Raw genomic sequence first — 22,558 nt, 5'->3', positions numbered from 1 at the left:
TTGTTCTCAGAGTCAAGCTTGTTAATGCAACTTTTAACCAATCAATGCTGTGCTGGTTGAATGAAACAGAGAGAGTCAGCACCAACAATTTGGTAGGAGTTGTGCCAACATTGGGGCACTTTAGTGAGAGGGCACCACAGGTTTCAGAGATAGTGTCCTAGTGGGGTCCTCCTGAAATCAGAAGGAGCTGGGAGGACTCTACTGAGATGGTTTGCTTGGCAGGTTATCAAGGAGTGAGGAAGCAGGGAAGAAGGAAACACCAGTGCCAGGGCTTGTTGGCGAGGATACTGATGTGGGCTGTGGAGCGCTGTTCCTCCAGGGCTGTCTGCGAAACACTCAGGATGCTCCTGGGAAGTGTCAGCAGGGAGGGAAGGAGGCGCTTGGCTCCCACCTTCCCTCCTTACTTGAGGGCACCCCTCAGGGCTGCTCAGACCCCTTTATGTCTGATCCATACTTGCACATATAGGGTGGAGGAAAGTCATTGTGGGAGCGGTGCCCCTCCAAAGGCACAGAAAGCAGGGCCATGCTGTGCTTGTTTGAGGCAAGATGCTGCCAGCATCAGGGGAGCAGAAGCACCCCCCACCCCACAAACATCCATACCAGTGGCAGCCATCGTCTAAGGTGAGGCAGAGAGTGACAGTCACAGTGACAGTGACAGTCATGTCTGCTTTACAAATCATATTATGATGTTATTTGTAATAAAATGTATGTGCCCAGTAGTATGGAACATGCTTTTGTTCCTGGAAAGGCAAGTTGACTGTCAGTTCTGTTGCTGATGTGCCTGGATGTGCCCACTGAGGGTGGCTGGGGGCTGGGCTCCATGCTGTCTTCCCGCCAGGGTCAGGCTGATAGGGCAGTCCCTGTCAGATTCATGACTATGATTGCAGGGCGAAGAGTCAGCAAATTGCTCACCGGCCCTCAAAGCTCCCACCCAGGTGTAACACATGTCACTTTTGCTTCCTTGTCATTGGCAAATACCCATCACATGGCCACACCTAAAGAAGGTTAGAAAATACAATCTGGCCTAGTGCGGTGGCTCATGCCAGTAATGCCAGCATGTGGGACGTGGGATGTGGGTGGAGCAGTTCATGCTCTCTGGAAGGTGGCAATTCTATCTTACACTGCCTTTCATAAGGAAGTCATCAGATCCCGAGTGTTTATGACTGGGGAAACAGAGGCAATGCAGTACACTTTCCAGGCACTGTGCTCTTGGCATTTACCTGAGGACAACCCTGCTCCTATTTGGCCTGGCTTTGTGCCCCCTTCCTCCTGCATGGTCCCTGTAGGCCATGTTGTCCGTCAGCATAACCTGCACATGAACCCCAGAGGAAAGGCGTGCTCAGGATGCTGTTGCTTTTCTGGTGCAGAGACAATTGGATGCCCTTAAACGCACATGCCTTCCCACGTAATGCCTTGGGAACACAGAAATGAGGGTTCAGAATTGCCGCTGGCAGGGGTGCTGCTGGGTTCGCGTTTCTTTATGCAATATACCATCTGTAGGAGAGAAATTGATTTTTTAAAGCAAACAGCTTTGTGTAAAATGTATACATATGTATGGTGCCGTTATTAGGTGTTGCAAATGCCTTTCTTCCTCTGAAGAATTGCCAATGCACGGGGCTCCTCCACCACTGATACGAAGGCACTCGTGACTGGCATTTGCATGAGGAAAGCAGCAGGAAGTCTGTGGCCCCTTCCACAACCTTCTGAACCCATGAGCTCAGAGAGGGGAAGACCCTGGGTGACCATCTTACCTGAGAAGCATTTAATAGGGGTTTTCCAGGCAGGGAAAGAGCAGTGGATGCTGTTCTGCTGTTGGACAAAGGCAGACATACCCTGAAACATCGATATTGATGTGGGCACTGGGCCAGTCTCAGTGGCTCATGCCTGTAATCCCAGAACTTTGGGAGGCTGAGGTAGGAGGATGACTTGAGGTCAGGGGTTCAAACCAGCCTGATCAACATAGTAAAACCTTCCTAAAAATACAAAAATTAGCTGGGTGTGGTGCCACCTGCCTGCAATTCCAGCTATTTGGGAGGCTGAGGCAGAAGAATCGCTTGAACTGGGGAGGTAGGGGTTGCAGTGAGCTGAGATCCTGCCACTGCACTTCAGCCTGGACAGCAAGAGCGAAACTCCATCTGAAAAAAAAAAAAAAAAAAAAAAAGACATTGACATAGGCACTTGGGGCATATAGGATCAAAACAGAACTGATACCTTAAAGTATTGGGGTCTTCATTGACCATAACGAAAACATGGGTTATATGGGATGAAGTAGCCGCTTACAAGAGAGGAGTAGCAGAATCTAAGAGGACCCCTGTGATGGTGACTTCTATATGTCCACTCAGCTGGGCTATAGTACCCAGTCATTTAATCAAGACAGAATCCAGGTGCACTTGGCAGGTGTTTTGCAGATGTGGTTGACTTTAAAGAATGCAGATTACTAGGCCTCGCCCAATTTGTCCAAGGTCATAACAAACACTGAGGTTTCCCAGAAAGAAAGAAATTCTGCCTCAAGACTGTAGCATCAGCTCCTGCTTGAGTTCCTACTCTGCTACCAAGCCCTGCAGAAGTCAGATTTGTCAGGCCCATAGTCATGTGAGCCAATTTCTTAAAATAAATCTCTCAACATCTATGTATCTATACATAGAAAAATAGAGTATATGTCTTAATAGATATATCTAAATCGATGTCTCTCTCCATAGTCCACGCTAATTACTTCAAATCACTTTCCCTGAATATTTATTTCCAGCCCAGGCATCTATCTGATGCTCTCGACCAGGGTCAGCACGCTCTGGCCGTCCAGCCAAATCCAGCCTGTCACTACCTTGGTCAATTGGTTTTACTGGGACACAGCCACATCCAATGGTTTACGCATCATCTGTGACTGCTTTCCAGCTGCAACAGTGGAGGTGAGTAGTTGTAGCAGAGACTGAACAACCCGCAAAACCAGAAGCATCCTCTCCCTGCCCATTTACAGAGTTTGCCGACCTCTGCTCTAGACCCAAATATCCAGCTTCTGTATGCAATTTACATGGCCTTCCCATGAGACCACAAACCCATATAAGACCAACTACCTTCTTTTTCTTTCTCTGTCTCAGGGACAGTATCTCCCTCCACCCATTTGTCCAGACCTGAAACCTTAAAGTGTCCTTTGACTTTCTCTGCATGTCCCCACAAGCCAACACGCAATCCCACATCCAGTCCCACAAGTCCCGTCTCCTGAGTAGTGCCTGGCTATCTTCCCCAGCACCCTGGTCCTCTCCCTTGGTCTTCTCTAGCTGCCTGTCATAGCCTTCATGATATCTCCTGGCTCCTTCTCCTGTGTGGTCCCCTCTCATCCTGCCATCAGAGGCTCTACCCCCCAAAAAGCAAAAGCAAAACAAAACAAAAAACTGAGCAGATCATCTTGTCTCATTGTAAGAGACTTGGGTGAGACACAGTTTAAAAGTCCAACTTCTCATTGTCCTCTCTCATGCCATCCCTGCCTGGTCTCCCCTCCCTCCTAGGGATCCTCCACACCCTGTCCAGTGCAGCCCTGTGTTCCAGCTTTGGCCATTATCTCTCCGTTTCCAGGATCTGCCATGTTCCTGCTGAACTCTGAAATCTGCATCTCCTGCTTCCTCCCTCTGTTCTGCTCTCAGCCCTTGCTTTGTGGGTAGACTCCAAGGAAACCTCAGACCTTCTGGGGACATTGCTTTTTCTGGGGAACTTTCCATGCTCCTCTAGGTTTGGCTCCTGCCTTGGGCTTTTCTTGTCTAGGATTTTGTACCCCACATTGTAACTTCCAGTTGTCTGCGTCCTCCAGTAGTCCATCATCTCCACCAGGGCAGGGTTCATCTGTTTGCTTGCTGTGGTACCCAGAGGCATTTTTTTAAGTAAATGAAAGAGCAAGGGGCTAGGGGTTGGTCCTACGCAGCTTCTGGGAAGCAGAGGGAAGGACTGTTTCCATATCACCAAAGCACAGAGGAGCTCAATTGTTCTTCATGGGAGGAGGTGCCAGGAAAATAAGGAAATAAACACATGTGGCTTCCGTGCCTGGGGAGAGGCCCAGTATGTTGGGGGAACTCCCTCTTCCTCCTCTTCCCACTCTGGAATCTTCGGGAGTGCAGACTCCTCTTTCTGGTCAGATTGACAATCTCTTTGCTCTCCTTCTCCCCTCCTCCCTCCCCTTCTCCTTCCCTTCTTCCCCAATTCTCATTTCCCTCTTCTTTCTCTCCACTCCCCTGTCCCTTCTCCCTGTCCTCCTCCGATTTTCCCATTCCCTTCCCTCTGTTTCTCAGCTCTCTTCTTACTTCTTCCCTTCTTCCCCTTCTCCTTTCCCTCTTTTAGTCTGCCTTTCCCCCTCTACCCCTCCCACAAGTGGGCAGTGCTGAAACCTGCCCCCCACTACTATGTAACCGTTAGCAGTTTTATCAGCTTTAAGTGATTTAACCCAAGTTGATAAGCTTGCATTAGGTTTACGTTAAGCCCTCCCATATGGCAGGCATGTGTTGAGCCACTGACATGCTGATGATATGTGTTGCCTAATCACATTCACAGTATTCCTTTGAAGTGGGTATTATTATTTATAGCTGTGCAGATTGCATCACCTGTGATTCAGTAGGTGCAAGGCCCTGTGGAGAAAGGGAAAAAAATGATTTGATACATGGTCTACTGCTCTTAAAGGACATTCAACCCAACAGAGGGCTACGAAAGCCCCCGAAAGTCTAAGGCAGACTCTAGGAAGTGGGCGTGCCTTAAGCATGTATCCTACTGCACTCTCCCCACCCTGTTTGCTGTTTGCTTTTTCCTGCTCACATCGTGGATCTTACAGCTTTGACTGCTACATTCTCATCAGAAACCTCCAGCCCCAACTTCTGCACTAGATACTTTTGAGAATACTTAATCCTTTTTGTTTGTTTGTTTGTTTTGTTTGAGGTAGGGTCTCACTCTGTCATCCAGGCTGAAGTTCACTGGTGTGATCTCGGCTCACTGCAACCTCCTCCCTGAGCTCAAGTGATCCTCCCTCCTCAGCATCCTAAGTAGCTGGGACCACAGATGTACAACCCCATGCCCAGCTAAGATTTTGTAGTTTTGGTAGACACAAGGTTTCACCATGTTGCCCAGGCTAGTGTCGAACTCCTGACCTCAAGTGATTTGCCCACCTTGGCATCCCAAAATGTTGGGATTACAGGTGTGAGCCACTGTGCCAGGCTGTGAATACAAACGATTTTCTCTTCAGTTTTGTGGCATTTCTGTAAGGCATCCCCATTCCTTTTTAGAATGAGGGGTATATTAGAGTCAATAAATGAGTAAAACAGTCATCTAGGCACCCAGAGTGCAAGGCATGGCACTGACAGTCTGGGCTGGGCTGGAAAAAAGTCCATGCCAGCCACTTGCCAAAGTGTCATTTCATGGCTTCGAGCCCCATTTCTATAAGCTGCAGGCACTACTTCTCAGCAGATTGGTCAGAGGATTAAAAAACTGGTAAAGTGCCTGATACTATCTGGCATTTGGTTGGTTTTCAGTTAACATAGTGCCTCTTTTTTTTGACAAGTCTTGCTCTGTCACCAAGCTAGAGTGCATTGTGGTGATCTCAGCTCACTGCAACCTCCACGTTCTGGGTGCAAGTGATTCCCCTGCCTCAGCCTCCCAAGTAGCTGGGACTACAGGTGAACACCAACATGCTTGGATAATTTTTTGCATTTTAGTAGAGACAGGGTTTTACCATGTTGGCCAGAGTGGTCTCGAACTCCTGACCTTGTGATTCACCCTCCTTGGCCTGGCAACGTGCTGGGATTATAGGCGTAATCCACTGTGCCCAGCCTAGTGACTCTTTAATAATTAGTCTGTTATGGGTTTTCGTTGAGCCTTCTGTTGGGCAATCCCAGGTAATCAAAGGCACTGCTAAACATGAAGTTAATGAAGCCATGATCAGTCTGTAGCATTTTACCCCCTTGCCAGCAAACACCTTATTGAGGGAAAGCTGACTCTGGGCTATGCTGAGGTAAAAAGCTGCTTTGGGTTTACCCAGTGGATTGCCTCTTGACATCAGACAGATAGACTAAAGGAGCAATTAGCATTGGACACCTCCGCACCGCACTGAGGACGGCTTTCAACTAGCCGGCAGCTGCTGCACTCCCATTAGTTAATGTCACCATTCCTGCGTTTATTCTGAACGATAATTGCAGTATGTACCAATGTGTATTTTTAACTATTCCTCTTAAAAAAAAAAAAAGGAAAGAATGTCATTCTCTTTCTACAGAGGCTCAGCTGCAGCACTGCTGCCCCAATAAGGAAAAATAAATAAATACTAAACAGATAAAAGAAACCCAGAACAATCCTGCCCTGGCCAGTGGCCAAGTGAAAACCCAGCCTCTCAGCCTGAAGGCAAAATGATGTAGCCGTGTGTTTGGAACCAGTCTTAGCAGTGTGCAGTGTGCATGTGTAGAGCATGGTGTTTGTGAGGCCACACACATTCCTGGAATAATTGCTCTAGGTTGTTTAGAGTCAATAGTGGTCCTCACATATCCTCTTGGACCCTGGTTTATTTTTATTTTCATTTTCATTTTTGTAAGGAGTGAGGTATGCTGGACACGGTGGCTCGTGCTTGTAATCCCAGCACTTTGGGAGGCCAAGGCGGGCGGATCACCTGAGGTTACAAGTTTGAGACCAGCGTGGCCAACATAGCAAAACCCCATCTCTACTAAAAATACAAAAATAAGCCAAGTGTAGTGGCAGGTGCCTGTAGTCCCAGCCACTTGGGAGGCTGAGGCAGGAGAATCACTTGAACTTTGGAGGTGGAGGTTGCAGTGAGCATAGATTGTGCCACTGGGCAACAGAGTGAGACTACATCTGAAAACAAAAAAAAAAGAGTGAGTGAATTGAAGCTGTAAGGAAATGGGCATGAAACAGGCAGCTAAAGTTTTGGTGACCTGTTTATTTTTATTTTTATATTACCTGAAACTTTGTATTTTGTAATGTTTTTAGATTTATAGCAAAGTTGCAAACATACCCTTTACCCAGCTTCCCCTAGTGCTAACATTTTACATAACGATGGTGCAGCTACAACCACCAAGAAATTATACTGGGCTAGAACCCTGAGCTAACAGGCTGCATTTGCCAGGGACCTAGTTTTTCACTGATGTCCTCTCGCACATTGCATTTAGTTGTCATGTCTATGTAGTTTCTTATAATCCAAGGATTTCTTAATATTTTTCTTTGATTCTCTAAAGAGTTTTGAAGACTACTAGGCGGTTTGTAGAATGTCTCCCTGTTTGAACCTGTCTAATTAGATTGGGGTTATAGATTTTTGAGAAGCATATCATGGAGGTGAAGTGTTCTTCTGGTTGCATAATAAGGAGTACGTGATAACAAGCAAGATAACTTATCACTGCTGATGTTGATCACCTGCAAGGTAGTGTCCACCTGGTTTCTATATTTTCATTTGTATACCTCATTCTTTGGAAACAAGTTACTAAGTCCAGCCCAGAATCAAGAGGAAAGGAATTGAGCTCTGCCTTGTGGATATGTATGTGATACATTATTTAGAATTCTTCTGGAAGGAAGATTTGGGGAGCCTGGCCTGAAAGACGAATCTGTCAGTATATGATTTGGGATCCACAACTCAACTTCTCTTAGTCTAAGATTTTTATTCTAAATAAAAGGAAGTTGTACAAAGATGCATTCCATGGTGTGCCCATCTTGAATGCCCAGTGCTCAACCTGTTGTTAGGGTTAGGGTGACAGATTCTGAAATGAGAAAGATGAAGCTTTAGGTTTCAGGTCCACCAGGTCCACCACTTGCACATATGCCTTTAGGTAAGCTTCTTAAACTCTATAACATTCAGATGCCTTGCCTATAAAATGGAATGACACTGATACTGAGATATCACCTGTATGGCATCTAACACAGAGCTTTTTGTGTTAGGGACACACAAGTTCCAGCTGTTATTTTGACCAAATAGCAGCTCGGTAATACAGTAGTCGAAGACAGTGTTTAATAGTATCTAAAGACTATATAGAATTATTTCTCCGTGCATGCTATTGAAAAGTATTTTAGGACCTTTTGAGCCCTGCTGATTTGTGGTATCTATCATAATAGCATGACAACAATCACCTTAGCTTAACCCCTGAATTTTACACAATTACAGTTTTGGGAGAGTCAACAGAGCCCATTTTGAATGTCAGGTAGAAAACATGGCTTTGGGTCAGCCCAACCACTGAGCAGCAGGACATTTTCATCTGTGCTTCAGTTTCTTCATCTGTCAAATAAGCATGACTGTTTTATGACTGTTTTAGCTTCCAGCACAGTGACCACCACCTGGTGAACATTCATTCCTGAGCCAAATAAACAGCTGGCCCACCCATCATAAACTGCTTATTACAAAAGAATACATGGGCACACAGCCATTAACTCTCAGAAGGTGGTGTTGCGCTGAGTCCCTGTTAGGCTCAGCAGAGAAAGCACTAACTTCAAGAGGCCAAACCAAGGACCCAAATGAGTCATGGGGCTTCATTAGGGGCTTACGTACAGGCAGAGGGAGTCCAGTGGTGGTGGGCTGGGCAGGGAACTGCCTTATGTATAGAAAAGACCCAGTGGCAGTGGGTGGAAAAAGATTACCTCACAGCCCAGTGGTGGTGAGCTGGGTAGCAAAATCACAACCACCTGCAAATATCATGCAGTTTATATATAATTTTCACTTAACATCTGATGTGGTTTGGCTCTGTGTCCCCACCCAAATCTCACTTTGAATTGTACTCCCATAATTCCTACATGTTGTGAGAGGGACCCAGTGGGAGATAATTGAATTATGGGGTGGTTTCTCCCATACCGTTCTCTTGGTAGGGAATAAGTCTCATGAGATCTGATGGCTTGATAAGGGGGAAACCCATTTCACTTGGCTCTCATTATTTTTCTTGCCACCACCATGTAGGAAGTGCCTTTTGCCTTTCACCATGATTGTGAGGCCTCTCTAGCCACGAGGAACCGTAAATCCATTATTAAACCTCTTTCTTATGTAAATTGCCTAGTCTTGGGTATGTCTTTATCAGCAGTGTGAAAACAGACTAATATCCTCCTTGTAATAATCTCCATTTGGTAACTTTCATTTAACCCCAAACTCAGACCCTTTAAATCTCCTATATGGAACTATGTTTCTTGAGCTGGGGCAGTGTGGGAACTCAGATGCTTACCATACATAAGGAACAAATGAATCTCCAGGTTAGCCACTCCTGGATTCCCTAGTTTGAAACCCCCATTCAAGTGCATCTGCCATACAGAATCATTGTAAGGGTATGCTTACATGATTGCTATCAGATACATTTGCCTTACAGGTGGAAAGTATCATGACATCCAAAGTGGATGACATGATGACAGTGGTTTGATTTCAGATAATATAGTCAGTGTGTGTAGTAGAAACAGACAATGAAGGACCTCAAAGATGATCATTTCCCTGTGAAAAAGTGAATAAATGTACAAGGGTGACTAATGTTAAGTAATTATGAGAAAAAAGGAAATTATCTAATGGGAATGGCTAAGTCTCTATTTCACAAGTTCTTCAGTCGCAATAGGCTAAAAACAAGAACTGAAACAACATAAGGAACACCAGGGAACACTCATGATAAATTGTTTAGTGTAGATACTAATAAGAACATGACATGTACTAGTCCATATTTGCACTGCTATAAAGAAGTACCTGAGACTGAGTAATTTACAAAAAAAAGAGGTTTGATTGGCTGATGGTTCTGCTGACTATCCAGGAAGCATGGCTGGGGAGGCCTCAGGAAACTTACAATCATGGCAGAAGGTGAAGGGGAATCAGGCATGTCTTCCATGACCAGAGTAGGGGGAAGAGGAGGGCTGGGAGGCACTACACACTTTTAAACAAGCAGATCTCATAAATAGCTCACTCGTTACCAGGAGAACAGCACCAAAGGGGAAAGCTGCCCCCATGATCCAGTCACTTTCCACCAAGCCCCTCCTCCAACAACAAGGATTACCATTTCTTATTTTTATTTAATTATTTATTTAAGACAGAGTCTTGCTCTGTTGCCCAGGCTGGAGTGCCGTGGCACCATCTCAGCTCACTGTAACTTCTGTCTTCCAGGTTCAAGTGATTCTCCTGCCTCAGCCTCCTGAGTAGCTGGGATTATAGGCACACACCACCATGGGGTTTCACCATATTGGGCAGGCTGGTCTTGAACTCCTGACCTCAAATGATCTGCCCGCCTTGGCCTCCCAAAGTGCTGGGATTGCAGGTGTGAGCCACCATGCCCTGCTAAGGATGACAATCTGACATGAAATTTGGGTGGGGACACAGATCCAAACCAGGTATCAACCTGCATACCATGCTTGGGACTGTGAAAATACATGAGTATGTAGATGGATTCTACAACGGAATGTGTAGAAATGAAAGCACGCCTCTCTGAAGACAAATACGAAGAGATTTGGTAAAAGTTAAGGAAACCTTTTATTTTAAGTTTCCAAACAAATCTTCCCAGGAAAACAGAAGTAAATGTGTCCAAATTTCTCACTGTTTTGGAATAAATAGTTGGATATTCCTCCCGGACACCTGCTTTACATAAACATGTTCTCAATCTCCCGCTTCCCATATATGTCCCTCAAAACTCCTCTATAAAATTATATACAGTCAACAGAGCTATTTGTAAAACACAAAGAGAAACAATTTCAGGACTCTATACAAGGAGGCAAAGATAAGCCTTTTTTTTTTCTTTTCTTTTCATTCTTCAGCAGCTTGTTAGAGTCTCAGAGGCTGTGCTATTGAAACCCCAGGGTGACGAGCATTAAGGTGAATCTATTGCCAAGCTAGAGTCCTTTAATGAGTGCATTGATCAGAGAAGAGAGGCAAGAAAGCAGAGTCCGGTGGCACCTGAATAAATATAAATTTAGCCCCGATTGAAGTTCCTCCACAGTTGGCCTGCTCCACGCTGACAGTGTTACCGAGAGGAGAGAAAAGCAATTTTGGTCTTCAGTCTTGATTCTCTTCATGCTGTTGGCAGTTTTTAAGAAGAACAAGTTATGACTATTTTACTCTTAAAAGCAGTAGGAACTTGTCAAAGATTTCCTCCCTGGAAGTGACAATTGAGAATGCATCCACTTGGTGCAGATTTTGAATCTGAAATCAATCCAATGGATTGGAGAAAGAAGTACCTTCAAACCAATGGAATTGTTGGGAAATTGGTCAGGCTGCCTCAGCAGGAAGTGAGCACCCCAGAGAGTACAAGCAAGCAGGCTGGCCAGTTGGCAGGACGTTTCAGAGGGGTTTCAGCGTGAAAAGAAGGACTGCAGGGAGGTGGAGGGCTTGATACTGGGTCACCTTGAAGATGACATCAGAAGACAGATCTTAGTCCTCCATCATTCTAGAAAACCAGCCAGCAAAATGAGAGGGATCACAGGTTTTTGGAACTAGACAGATGGATTTTGAAATTGTGGCTTCTCTCTTGTGTGACATTGAACAACTTACGTTCTCTGTCTCTTTATTAGTCAAATGGTGATAGAAATATTACTAACTCATAGGTCTTCCTGGACAGATTAAATTAGGTAATGTCTGAATATAGACTGCTCATTGCAGTGCCTGGAAATTAACTGTTCTCAGGAATGTGCTCATGATTAGGATGGCCCAGTGATTGTCTTCAGACTCAACTTTGAATATTGAGCCCTTTTTGGATGCTTGATATTTTTGCCCCTGTTATTTTACATGAAATCCTCAACCATCTTGGGAGGTATGTCTGTTTAACTTCACTTTCCAGAAGAGGACACGCAGGTTCAGAGAGGCTCAATGACACATTCAAAGGCCACACCGCTTCCTCAGGAAACTGTTTGTTGTTTTCTCATCTATGACACCTACGGTGCCCAGCACAATGTCCAGCACATAATAGGAGCTTGATAAAGCGAGGGTCTCTGAGGACTCAACTCCACTCAGCTTCCCCAACTCAGCCCCTTTCCAGCATCAGCCCCTCCCTTCCACCCTGCCCTGAGATGCTACCTCTTGCTCATCTGCTTCCTCTACATGTTCGAGCCCCTGACTCTCCTCCCTTCTCCCTGCTTCCTCTCCCTTCAGACTTTGGCACATCAGCGCCTTTTGATTTCTGTAGCCTCTTCAGAAGTATTTTTGACACAAACAATAGTCCCGGCTTTTGCTTTTCCGAGAGGCATCAGCACAATCGCACCAGATACTGGTGACTCATTTTGATCATCGCCTTTAAGCAATTCACTCTGTGAGCCCAGACTTGACAGGCCTCACTGTGCCGTGAAATCTAATACTATTTTTATGTCTTTTAATCTATCTTTTAACAGCATCCTTGTTTAGAACTCTGCGCCCTGGATTCACTGAAAGCACGTTTTTGAGAGTGGTGAGGACAAACTTGGCCTGTCTTAATCAAAGGCTCCGGAGACCCAGTCTGGGGTCTTTACCCAATCCTCAACTCTCCTAATGCCTTCCCCCACTGCTTCCTTTTGTAATGGCCTCAGCGGGAACCTTCCTGGCTGCTTGACAGAGCCGCTGGCTGGCTTCTTCCATCTTAATAACTACCCAGCTCTCCAAAGTAGGAGGTTGTCAAAATGTTTCTAAAGTGCCAGAGTTTCTCCATTGAGTCACTGTCATCAGAAAATCATTATGGAAATAAATTTTCAGGGTGAATGTCAGAAAAGGGGCTAGTCACTTCCTTCTGAAGGCTTTCCTAGATATCCCCAGGCTAGGCCAAGTTATAGGCTTCTCTCTCGGGTTCTTTAAGAACTAAGTGCCTATCTTTGTGCTTATATTTTATTTAATGTGACAAGTATCCATTAAGGATTTACATGAGGCATTGTATTATATTTGTTTAAATGTCTTGATTCTGGACTATACCCTGAGTTTCTTTGTCTTATTAGTTCAGGGTAGGGACGCAGCATGCTGATCCCAAAACCCACTTCTGCTTTCGGGAGATCCAGACCAAGAGAACTGCGCACACAGGAATGAAAGCCAAATGGAAACAAACCATTTCATTCATAGAATCACTGGGCAAGCAATGTGCATTGGTTTCTGCTGGCATTTTTTGGGAAAATGGAGCTGAAGAGTGGGATGGAGGCTGGGGTCCTATGGGGATTCTGCTACTCTCTGTTACCTAATCCTGGGTCCCAAGAGGGATCCTGAGACCCTCAACACTGCCATTAAAGTGGATGAAGGTCAAACAAGACCCCATGGGGCAAGCATGGGAGCAGGAAATGAAAGAGAAGGCGAGGCTCCAGGACTGGACTTCAGGTTGTAGCCTTTCAGCTGGGAATTAACTCCTCTCAGTGATTTGTGATATTGTTAGGAATGTTTCTTTTTCATTACGGGAAGAACAGAAAGAAATATTTCCTCTTCCCAGACACACCAAGAGTCAATGAAACTTAGGCAGAGAATGCAGAAGGGCTCCAAACCCATCAGAGAAATTAGAGCTGAATGGAGCCTTCAAAGGGTTCAAGTTAGGAAAAGGCAAAAGGCAACACAGACCACATTCTACAACACAGACAACTGTCCACATTCATGGACGGAGGTGTGATCGGAGCTTGAGTGTACGGGCTCCCTCTATCCCTTCATCCTAGAGGCTACCAACCTGAGGACATCCCTTGTCTGATGATGATCATCCTGCCACTGTGGAAACTATTCTACAGTGAGGAATGAGCTGTGACCTCCTTGAGCAATTTTCTCCACCTTTGACTTTCAAAATAAAAATGTCTCTTAGGAAGAGGACTTCTCTGAGGGTTGTGGAGGGACCTCTTTTCTTAATAAGCCTTCCTCCCTCAACTTCAGGGTTACTGTTGCAAATTTGCTTTCTTGTTCTGCTTCAAAGCATACATTTCCCTCTCTCCACTGCCCAGAGGAAAGCCAAGAAATGTAGTCTGAATGGTACCTTGCAGCCAAGCAGAGAGAGAACTAGCAGATAAATTCAATGTGATGGGTTCACTTTGGGGTTGGGATTTTAGGCAATAAGTTTATCTGATTGCAGTAGTGGGAGGTACTGGAAAAAGATCAACCTCTGCCATGAAATTCCCCATTTCATGCAGCTGGGAAAATTGGGACTTCAGGGGCATAGCTCAAGCAGAGAACCCAGATATTGCATCTCAGGAAGAGACGGAATTAGGGATGAGCCCCCAGGTCCCAAGACATAGAGACCAAGTTCTTCGTCCACAGAGAGTTGAGGCCGAAACAGTGTCATATGTGAGCATTCACATTTCCCAAGGTTTTTGCCAGTTACTCACTTGGCCCATGAACACCAGTTGCTGGCCAATGTGCTTAGAAATCCTTCCTTTCTGCCATGGGATGGGGGTTAGGTGAAGCTTAGAAGAAATGGCATCTGGGTTGATTCTTGAAGAATGGGCAGAAGTTCAGGCTCACTGGTAGAAACAAAGTTCCTTTAGAGCAGAGGAGTTGCCCAAACATAACACAGAGGCAGGAAGCTTCATGGCAGATTTGGTACCGTGAATGTTTCTGCATGGCTATGGTTCATGGTCTGGTAAAGGAGATGAGACTGGAAGGGTAATCAGAGACTAGACCAGCTAGGTCCTTCCATGCCACTCCAAGTTGGTGTGTTTTTCTGAAGGCATTTAGAAGCTACCAACTGTTTAAATAATGGTCAGTTTTCACTTCCATCCATAATGAAGTAACAGGGACTGAACTTATCCTCCCACGGATGAAATATATGAAATAACAGTATTCATGCACTAGAAAACAGGCAGTGCAGACAGTAATCCTTGAGAAAAAGTTAAAAATAGGGCAAGTTCTAGGAATATTTCTCTATTTTGCCTGGAGAGAGTTTCCAGGCTGCAGTGCAAAAAGCAGCAGCTCAAACTGAGTCCAGTAGTCTCCCCGAGTTTAGAAGGCAGGACTGAGAATTTAGGGAGGCCAGTGTGGCTGGGATTCTCTCAGCAGTGTTCCTGGGGAAAGCAAGCTTCATAGAAAAAGAGCTTTGGAGTTCTGTGGAAAAGTACTTTCTGAGGCCTTAGCCGAGTGCCAATCAGCACATGCACTAAAGAAAGCTACCTGAGGCCAGGCAGGGAAAAAAACAAACAAACAAAGGAAAACAATAACAACAACAACAAACACCAGGAAGGAGTAGATAGAAAAACTTCTGGAGCCACACAGGACTGGGAATAATTAGTGTTCCTGACAGCCATTATAGGATACCTCACATGGCACAGGGTTCAGGTTGAATATTCAAAAGGGTGTTGTCTGATTGATGGGGACAGATTAGTGTGTGTCTGCCTAGCAGAACATAGAAACAGGCCTGGAGAGGATCAGTTTGTTCCCAACTACCTTAACTGTACCCAAGAACAAATCTGAAGAATAGTTACAGGAATACAGAAAAAAATGTAGTACCCTAAAATTTAAAGTCACCAATATCTAGCATCCTACCAAATAGCCTAGATACTCAAAGAAGGAAAATATAACCCATGATAAAGATTTAAAAATCAATCCATAGAAACAGACACAATAATTAAATGGCACAGATAATATAACTGGTAGACATGGAAATTAAAACAGCTATTAGCAATACATTCTGTATATTCAAGAAGATAGAGGAAAACATGAGCATGTTAAATAGACATGTAAAAGCTATGAAAAAGATCCAAATCAGACTTCTAGAGATAAAAAATACCTGAGATGTAAAATACACGAGATGGTACTAACAGCTAATTAGAGGCTACAGAGGAAAATATTAGTGAATTTGAAGAAAAAAATAGCAGTAGAAAACATTTAAAATAAAACAAAAAAAATACTAAAAATAAAATGAACACCAATGTGCATTATCTCATCAGTGTGCCACAGGGTAGTTTCACAAGGTCTAAGATATGTGTAATTGGAGTCCCAGAGAAAAAGGGGAAGACAAGGATATTCAAAGAAGTATGTTCAAAATGTTTCCAAATTTGATAAATCCCATAAACCCCTATATCCGAGAAGCCCAGAGAACTCCAAGATGAAGAAACTTGAAGAAAATGACACCAGTGCACACTGTAATCGATTTTCTTAAAACTGATATAAAGGGAATATCATAAAAGTATCCAGAAAAAGTAAATGCATTGTGTGCAGGGAAACAACAATGAGAATGATGGCATACTTTTTGTTGGCAGCAAAGCAAACAGAAGAAGATGGGGCAATATTTTAAAAATACTTAACAACAACAACAAAAAACACCTAGAATTCCATACTCAGCAAAAACACATTTCAAAAATGAAGATCAAATGCAGACAAATAGAGGAGATTTGGGTTTAGAGATACAATTGAGAAGGATCACTCTGTTCACAGGATAATGAATAGTTGGGTAGGAAAGACTCAAAGGAAGAGAATATTTTAATGATCTCAACATCGGATGATGCAAGCCTAAGTTAAGACAGTTATTGTAGAAATAATGAAAGAGATGAGTCGGAGAGATATTGATTCTTGTCTGCCTAGAAAATATCTGCTCATCCTTCACAGCCTATTTTGAAAAGCAGAAACTGACTTCTTCATCTCTGATTCCGTAGGACGTAGCGTAAGCACACTGCTGGCTCTTAGAAAATATCATTTCAATTCTAGTCGCCTTTCTTTGGGCTGACTCTTGTCTATACCACTCAGTTTTACTAGATAATTGCTTCTTGAAATCATGTTGGCCATATATTTTATAAATAACTATAAGAAAATAGAAATTATTAAGTTTGAAATGCAATGGTTTGTTTTGAAGTCTTGCCCTGTAGTAAATGTCATGAGATATACTTGCCAATCTTTTCTTTTAGTTTTCTATGTTTTCCTCTACAAAACAATCTAAATTTATTTAAAAATGCTAATTAAATTGTATAGTAGAATAGAGTTAAAAATAAGCAAGATTCAAAAATCTAAATTAATTTTCAGTTTATAGTATATATTTCAAAATAAAGGAAGTCCATGCTTTTTTGATAATAAAAACTCCTACCGTTTAGGTAGCAAACATAACACCACTGAATTAAAATTATTACAGTAGCAATCAGATTATTCTTTCTGGACTTAGGATGACTATTAATACATTAATGTAATTGTTCAACAAAAAGAATACAATTATTACTGGTAGATAATTACTGGTAATACTTTTATTACTAGTAATATCCTTGAAGACTCTGCTCAAATGCCACAATACCTTTCCCTGATTCCTCTAGGTAGAGACAAATACTTATTACTCTTGCTTCTATTATATTGTGTACATATTTTTGTGTTTTTCCTCAGCTTGAACTCTCTTCTCGAATCCCTTAGTGAGCTACTACTCATTTTATTTTTAGTTTAGAAATTATTTTTTACAGAAAGCCTTCCTTGAATTCTCATGCCTGTATGGATGTCCCTTCTTTGCCTCTCATTGACGTAGATACTTCCCCTGATAGAGGTGTTGTTACTTAGCTTTGTAATTCCTCCTCTATGTGCCTGCCCCTTCTTTCCACACTGCAAATACCAGGAGGGAGGAAACCATATTTCTCATGGTCACATGGATCTCAATGCCTATTAGAATTCCTGGTTCATTTTAAATGAATACAGGTGTCTAAATCATCCTAGATCCTCAGTTACTAATGTACACAGTACTTGGCACACAATAGTTGTTCAACAAGTAGGTATTGGTTAGACTTATTTAATGCAAAGTCCTTGCTTATAGTGTCTGGTGAAAGACACACATACATAATAGACCACAATACATTAAGAATGTGCCAAACACTAAAAGAATAATTCATTCTAATTGGAACGTTTGAAAGTATAATAGAAGATTGATGTTCTTAACAAATGGACATGATGGTTAAAGAGGGAACTTTTGGCAGACAAAACATCACGGCACAGCAGTATAACTTGCAGTGCAATGTATTGTGAGGACTGGTGAGCAGTTCTGTGTGATCACAGCATAGACTGCTCCAATGCCTGGGGCTGGAATTGGATGAGGAAGCTGTGGGAGCTGGGGTTGGAATTGGATGAAGAAGCTGTTCCCACAGCTGGGGCTGGGTTAGCTCCTATTTTAACACTTTCTTTTGCAAGAGAGTTGTCTGGATGCGTCAGAAAATCTTGGAAAGAAATATATATTTACTGTTAACTTGTGTGGGAGCCTTTGTATATATTATTTTATTTAATACGACAATCTTATGAGAGATTATACATTTTCTAGAGGGGGAAACTGAGGCTCAGAAAGTTAAAAGAAGCTGCCCAAGTTGACCCAGGTAAGTGGTAGTAAGTAGAGCCAGGATTTGAGACAGGCCTATCTGAATGAGAGACCTTCCACTTTTAAATGGATGTTTTAAACAATCATTCGCTCCCTTGCCTGTGTCTTTTCACCCGTATCCTTGAGTGAGAGATATGTACACAATTTTGGGTAAAATCAATAACAATGTTTATAGAGTTGTAACAATGTAAATATAGGAGGTCCCTGCTAAGCTAAGTAGTGCACAGTTACATCAACTTTCTCCTCCAGATTTTTGTTTTACCGGGAGTTAATAATTGCCTTGATTTTCTGTGGTTTATTTTCTACTTGTCTATTGTTACCTTTTTTAGTGTTTCGACTTTATGTCATATGCCTATAAATAGCTCTTCAAATAATTACCACAGTTACAAGCATTCAGTTTTATTTATTTATTTTTTTATTGAGATTGAGTCTTGCTCTGTTGCCCAGGCTGGAGTTCAGTGGCACGATCTTGGCTCACTGCAACCTCCACCTCCTGGGTTCAAATGATTCTCTGGCCTCAGCCTCATGAATAGCTGGGATTACAGGTGCCCACCACCATGCCCAGCTTATTTTTGTATTTTTAGTAGAGATGGGGTTTTGAGACAGGGTCTCACTCTGTCACCCAGCTAGTTTTTGTATTTTTTTGGTAAAGGCAGAGTTTCACCATATTGGCTAGACTGGTCTTGAACTCCTTACCTCAGATAAGCCACCCGCCTCAGCCTCCCGAGGTGCTGGAATTACAGGCATGAGCCACTGTGCCTGGCTCAGTTTAGTTTTTATGGTACTTAAAACCTGCTTCCTGCATCATGTTTTTCTTTGAGTCTCCACGGATCGCTTTTTCAGCCACTCTGGGATCTCCCTTTGCTCGTGTTGCTCTCATCGGTTGGATCCTCTGTCTCTTGGGTCCTCGGTCTCCCTTTTCTCTTTCTTCATCTCCGTAAGTGCCTCCTTTAGTAATTCCTAAGAAAGGAAACAGAGAAGACCACTTTAAATTCATTATTACCATTATCATTATTATAGTGTTGACAAGTCTGAAACTGTCCTCATTTTCTTGGAGTTGATTGATAAGATATTTCCAGGTTGGTAATCACACCAGGGATTGGCTCACTCAACAGCTATTTCATCCTGCCTTTTCTATGCTTTCCTATAATTTATAGTCTGATAAATTAAAAACACATTTTACAGGCTTCTGGTCATCATGCAGTAGCTGGTACTGGATAATCTCTCCTGCTGTAAACAAACATAAAACTGGATAAAATATGAGGTAACTATTTTCAGGTAATGCAAATCTGCATTTCTTGAGCGAAGGGAAGCTTCTGAGATGAATCTTGTGAATATCCACCTCTGTGCTTAGAACAATTTCCTGTTGCAGCACAATAAACTGGAGTCAAACAGAGAGCATGGCCCCAGTGAGCTGATAAAACAGAGATCGCAGTTCAGAATTATGGGCTTGAGGCAGATGGAATCCTCAGGGTGGGCCTTGAGTAGAGGAACCTCTGTGGAAAGGGGATTCCATACATTGATGGAGAATTCCTGAGATTTTCTGGCTGAATTTTAGTTGTGCACGTACAGAATAAGTCATCCAAGCCTTACCATGTAGCACATACTATGCTGTTAAAAGCAGAACACAGATACTAGAAGTCAAGCAGGTCTTGAATAAAGAATTGCAAGGAAAGTTGGAATTCTCACCCTGTCAGAATGGAGACATCTCTTTAATTCATCATTAATACCCTAGCATCTAGCTGAGACTCCAGAAAGCTTGTGTCTTAAGAATAAGGATCATAGCACGGACCTGGCCTAACCAAGGTCACAGAAAAGATCCCTAGAAAATAATGAGTTTAATGTTTGGTTCCCCCGAGAAAGAGAGGCTTGGAAAATACCCTGAGCTTTTCATAGACTTAAATGAACAAAGTGTTAAACCAAGCATTTAAAAGTTCAAGTGATCAACCAGTAATTAAACGACTTGTTAATTTGAAAGGGCAATCCTGAAGACAGTCTCTTCAATGTCTTTTCTACAACATTCAGTATTCAACACAAATATCAGTAAATAACAAAGAAATAGGAACATAAGATTTGAAAACTACTCTTGTAAAGATGTTTAAATAAAGAAAAATATAATTTTAATTAGTGAGCAGATAAAAAAATCCAACAGAAAAACAATGTAGGTTATAAAATTAAGTAGAAATTCTAGAACTAAAACAAATGAACAGAAATAAAAAGTTGACTGAACAGGTCTAATAGAAGATTGGAAATGGCAGAAGAAAAAGTCAATGAACTTGATCATAGATAGTAGAAATTGCTTAATTTGAAAGAAAGAAGGAAAAAAGATTGAATAAACTTTAAAAGAACCCCAGGGCTCTGTGTGAAAATAGCAAATAGTCTAACCTATCAGCACTAAGAGAGAAACTAGTGAACAAAAAGCAAAGAAAATATTTGGCCTGGCATGGTGGCTTACACCTGTAATCCCAGCACTTTGAGAGACCACAGCAGGTGGATCATTTGAGGTCAGAAGTTCAGGACCAGCCTGGCCGACATTGTGAAAACCTGTCTCTACTAAAAACAAACAAAAAAAAATAGCCGGGTGTGGTGGCACATGTCTGTAGTCCCAGCTACTCAAGAGACTGAGGCAGGAGAATCACTTGAACCCAGTAGGTGGAGGTTGACGTGAGCTGAGATCACACCACTGCACTCCAGCCTGGGCAACAGCATGAAATTCTGTCTCAAAAACAAACACACACACACACCACACACACACACACACACACACACACACACACACACATACACACTTGAAGAAATTATAGTTTCTAATTCCCCACGTTTGATGATTTATAGATCCAAGCAGTTAAGCAAACATTAAAACCTGATAAACATAAGGAGTTGCATCTCTAGTAGTAAGAGAGTCAAATGGCTGAGAACCAGAGGTAAGAGGAACATCATGAAAGAAGCCAGAACAAACAGACACATTACATGTAGGGGACAAGCGTAAGAATTATTGCTGACTTGGTATCAGAAACAATGGAGGCCAGAAGATTACGGAATAACATCTTTGATGTGCTGAATGAGAAGAGCAGTAACAAAACCAACTGTCAATACAGAATTCTGTATTGAACAAAAATATCATTCGAACAAGGATGCGATAAAGACATTTTAACTTAAATTAAAATTCAGTGATTTTTTTTTACCTCTATCAGACTTGTAGTATGAGAAATGCTAAAGCAAGTCCTTCAGGTCAAAGGGATGTACTATTCTATAGAAGTTCAAATCTACAAGAGAAAATAAAAGCACCAGAGATGGTGAATAAGTAGGTAAATATAAAAAACTGTTTTCTTGTTTTTTGTAACTCACATAAAACACAACTATTTAAAGCACAAACAAAAACACTAAGAAGTGGGGTATATGACGCTTATAAAAGACATCACAATTATATCCTGAATTTAGTCATTAAGGAAGAAGGAGACAAATTGCATTGCTCATCCTAAAAGACAAATGACATGTAATTTTCTTGCTTGCTTGCTTTCTTGTTTTCTTTTTCTTTTTTTGACATAGAGTCTTCCTTTGTCACCCAGGCTGGAGTGCAGTGGCACAATCTCTGCTCACTGCAACCTCCACCTCCCAGGTTCAAGTGATTCTTCTGTCTCAGCCTCCTGAGTAGCTGGGACTGAAGGTGAGCACCACCATGCTTGGATAATTTTTGTATTTTTAGTAGAGACAGGGTTTCACCGTATTGGCCAGGCTAGTCTCAAACTCCTGACCTCGTGATCTGCCTGCCTCTGCCTCCTAAAGTGCTGGGATTATAGGTATGAGCCACTGCGCCTGGTCCTGACTTGGAATTTTCAGAAAGACCAATGTCTTTAAAATCCATAAAGGTAAGAGAACTATTTTAGATTAAAGGAGACTAAAAAGATGTGAGAATCAAATGCAACTCATAAATCTTAATTGGATCATGACTCAAATACACAGATACGTGCATGTGCGCATGTACATGCAGATGCAGCATAAACAAGACTTAATTGGGATGATTAACGGAATTTGATTTGAATATGAACAAGATGTCAGATAATATTATTGTTTTACATAATTATCCAGTGTGATCATCATACTGTGGTTATGTAGGAAAACATCTAGTTGTTAAGAGATTCATATTGCCTTGTAATTAGTGGTCAAAATGCCATAATTGGTGATTACAACTTGCCTCCAAATGGTTTGGGGAGAAAAAAGAAAGCAAAATAATAGAAATTGCTGTCACTGCTATAGGAACTCACTGCTCCAATTTCCTTTTAAGAAAGCACTTGCCAGTCAGTTGCAGAGTGTAGTCAGCTGGAAGTTTCTAGTCATTAGGCCCTTCAGGATCCAGTTCTGCTTTTGAGCTGAGGCCACACTCTTTCCCAACA

General features: G+C 42.6%; 1 long non-coding RNA gene across 1 annotated transcript; it reads right to left on the bottom strand.

Annotated features, from left to right (window-relative positions):
• LOC144579802 (uncharacterized) lies at positions 1-22,558 on the bottom strand. Its single transcript, XR_013528214.1, has 4 exons — positions 22,461-22,558; positions 21,350-21,430; positions 1,221-1,494; positions 1-171 (listed from the first exon to the last, which is right to left on the bottom strand). It is a non-coding gene; the product is annotated as an uncharacterized LOC144579802 (long non-coding RNA).

Source organism: Callithrix jacchus, chromosome 16 (genome assembly GCF_049354715.1).
Source record: "Callithrix jacchus isolate 240 chromosome 16, calJac240_pri, whole genome shotgun sequence".
Taxonomy (NCBI): Eukaryota; Metazoa; Chordata; class Mammalia; order Primates; family Cebidae; genus Callithrix; species Callithrix jacchus.
This window is presented reverse-complemented; position numbering and strand designations above follow the sequence as displayed.